We start from the raw sequence: 3,681 nt of genomic DNA, 5'->3' as shown, positions 1-3,681 counted from the left end.
AAAACATAAAAGAACCCATACTGGAGAGAAACCCTATGAATGTGGTCTATGTTGTAAAGCCTTTGGATATAAGAACAGTCTCCAACAGCATATAAGAATACATACTGGAGAGAAACCTTATGAATGTAATCAGTGTGGTAAAGCTTTTTCACATTACAGTACCTTTGTCAGTCATCAGAGAACACATACTGGAGGGAAATCCTGTCAATGCAATCAGTATGATAAAAGGTTTTCACAATGCAGGAATGTTCATACTCATCAACGAAGAAAGGAGCAGCCACCTGAGTCTCAGAAGCTGGATGGCTCCTCTTTGGGAATGAGTAGGAACCAGTAGTCAGATGATGAGCCAAAAGCCCTTTGTCAGCCTTCTGACTAGACTTTATTTTGTCAACCAGTTTTGTACTAAACTGATTTGTCAGCCTTCTGACTACACTTTATATTGCCAACCAGTTTTACACTAAACTGATTAGAAATCTTTCCTAACTGAAACTTAATGTTGACTAGTTCTAGGAAATCTCTCAAATTTGCACAGCCAATCTGATTTGCCTTTATTCACATGACATGAATCAATTCATTCTGAGAAACTGTACAGAGAGTCACTCCCCATGCTCCAATCTGTCCTTTATGATGTAGACCTCTGTAGCTCATTGGCTCAAATATTACTCTGTGATCTCGCTGTTGCCTAGTCTGTTTCCCCCTGCAGAATATCCAGTATATTTTCTCTTTTACTCTGATCTAAAGGGAGAAGCTATGCTCCACATGCAAATTCCTTTCCTGTGACTGCAATGTGCATTCACTGTGTGTCTCACACTAGTAAATTGAGATTTCTGTGGAGTTACAGGTACATCATCCAAGAATTTAGGGTGGTTAGTAAGGGGAAAAGATGGGCAATGCCCTGAGGGTATATAGACAGAGATGAAGTCCACCTCAATCAACATAGGATACCTTAAGTCGAACCTGCTTTTCTGAAAGACTGGAGGTACACCTGTTCTAGAATACTGTGACTTCCCAGGGAGAAATCACAGCAGCCCTATAGGGACTAATAAAGAAAATTCTCTTTAGCAGTGGTGCACATTCAGTGAAAGCTTAAGGAGGAGCTGGCCTGGAATTGACTTTGCTAACTTACATACACCTTGTTTCTGTTCTCCAATACTTCCCAGTCATTAAAAATTTCATTCCAACCTTTAATCTATCCTCATTTTGTGTTTCATCAAATCCTCAATTCCCAGTTTTCTTTTGTCAAGTAAGTAAAAGATAACTCAACTGCTATGCAACAGATTTACTTAAAAGTATGCTGGTATACATTTTGAAATCATTCATGAGTTAGGACACACGTGGGCCAGCACATAAGCATCACTAACTAGAGAATACTTCCACAGACCGACGTCTTGATGTTTCAGCAAGTTTGCGGCAGTGGATAGACTGCTGGGAGGATTGGTGTATCCATTGAATTCAAGAAAATGGAGACTGAGCAGCCAGAAGAAACCTTCCCCAACACCAAAACCAATGGAGAATTTGGTAAACACCCTGCAGAAGATATAGAAGAGCAGCAAGCCTTTAAAACATCTAGAAACACAGATGAGATGATTGGACAAAATACTAAAAAAATTTTAAAAAGATGACAAAATAACTAAATAAAACTGTTCTTGCATGTGATTAAAAAAAAGAATCCTGGGGCAGTGATTGGAAAAGGAGGCAAGAATAGTAAGGCTTTCTGTACAGACTACAATGCCAGTGTTTCTGTCCCAGACAGCAGTGGCCCCGAGCCCATACTGAGCATCAGTGGTGACATTGCAACGATTGGGGAGATTCGGAAGAAGATCTCCTCTACCTTGGAAGAGGGCCTGCAGTTGCCATCACCCTCTGCAAGCAGCTAGCTCCACTAGAATCTGATGTTGTAGAATGCTTAAATTGACAACACTATAAAGGAAGTGACTTTGACTGCGAGTTGAGACTGTTGATTCATCAAAGTCTGGCAGGAGGAATTATTGGTGTCAAAGGTGCTAAAATTGAAGAGCTTCGAGAAAACACTCAGACAACAATCAAGCATTTCAGGGAGTGCTCCCCTCATTCCGCTGACAGAGTCATACTTATTGGAGGCAAGCCTGACAGGGTTGTAGAGTGCATCAAGGTCATCCTTGAACTTATATCCAAGTCTCCCATCAAAGGACGCCCACAACCTTATGATCCCAACTTTTATGACGAAACCTATGATTATGGTGGTTTTACAAGGATGTTTGATGACTGCCATGGATGCCCTGTGGGATTTCCCACTTGAGGAAGAGGTGGTTTTGACAGACTGCCTCCTGGTATGGCTGGGATTCTCATGCCTCCTGCTAGAAGAGATTATGATGATATGAGCCCTGGTCAAGGACCTCCCCAACTACCTCATGGCCAGGGTGGCAGCAGAGCCCAAATCTTCCCTCTTAAACTACTACTATCACCCAGAGGGGGAGATCTGATGGCTTACAGAAGAGGAAGGCCTGGGGAATGATATGACAGTATGGTTGGGTTCAGTGCTGAAGAAACGTGGCACTCTGCTACTGACACATGGAGTCCATAAGAATGGTAGATAGCTTATGAGCCACAGGGTGGTTCTACATATGATTATTCCTATGCAAGGGTTCATGGCTCATATGGTGGACCTATTATTATTACACAAGTAACTATTCCCAAAATTTGGCTGCATCTATTATTGGCAAAGGTAGTCAGCAGATCAAACAAATCTGTCATGAGTCAGGAGCAAAAATCAAAATTGATGAACCTTTAGAAGGGCCCAAAGATCAAATCATCACCATTACAGGGACACAGGACCAACTACAGAATGCACAGTATTTGCTGCAGAACAGTGTGAAGCAGTATTCTGGAAAGTTTTTCTATAACTAGTGAAGAACTGAAGGAATCTTGCATCTTTTTTTATCTGCTTCTGTTTAAAAAGCCAGCATTCCTCTGCTTCAAAGGTGTTCTGCATTTGAAGTGTAGTGAAATCTTTGCTGTTCACCAGATGTAATGTTTTAGTTCCTTACAAACACGGTTGGGGGGAAGATATGCAAAAACTAACATTGACATTTTGAAACAGCAGCAGAGTGAGCGGATTTTATTTTTTATTCATTGTTGGTGGTTTTTAAATAATTCTCCCAGTGTAATTATTGTGAACACCTTGCTTTGTGGTCTCTGTAACCTTGGGGGTTGGGACAGGGAGGAAAGTAATAGTCCACATGTCCCTGGCATTTGTTCAGAGCAGTGTGGAGAATGTAACAATCTTTTATAAAACAAAAACTTTTATGATTTTTAAAAAATAAATTTAGTGAATCTACTTTTGTTGGTATTTTTAAAGGCAATTTTCAAATGGTCATTGAATTTTCCATCCCCACCCCAAACTAAACACTAAGTTTGATTTTTCAGCTCCTCTGTTGGTTTTGAGTGAACCTCTTGGTATAGGCAAAACACATTGACAATTTCAGTTTGGGTGGTTTCTTTATGGTTGGAAGGATGGGGCTTGTTAAATTTTCATGACATTCATGCATAAAATATCTGGGTTATTGTTTTCTTTTGCAAATGTTTGCCACTACTTTCCTATAGTTTTCTATATTAATTGTGGAGAACTAAGGAAGGGAGCAATATTAGGAGCATTAACCATATGCCAGAATCCTGATGGGCAATGATCTTATTGTTAATCAG

The 3,681-nt window shown here is 40.3% G+C and overlaps 1 pseudogene; it reads left to right on the top strand.

The window, feature by feature from the left end:
* The first annotated feature begins 1,387 nt into the window (after positions 1–1,387).
* Positions 1,388–2,886, top strand: LOC121133378 (annotated as a pseudogene).
* Positions 2,887–3,681: the final 795 nt, after the last annotated feature.

Source organism: Mesocricetus auratus, unplaced genomic scaffold, assembly GCF_017639785.1.
Source record: "Mesocricetus auratus isolate SY011 unplaced genomic scaffold, BCM_Maur_2.0 Super-Scaffold_100021, whole genome shotgun sequence".
Taxonomy (NCBI): Eukaryota; Metazoa; Chordata; class Mammalia; order Rodentia; family Cricetidae; genus Mesocricetus; species Mesocricetus auratus.
The sequence above is the reverse complement of the archived record's forward strand: the minus strand, read 5'-3'. Positions and strand labels throughout refer to the sequence as shown.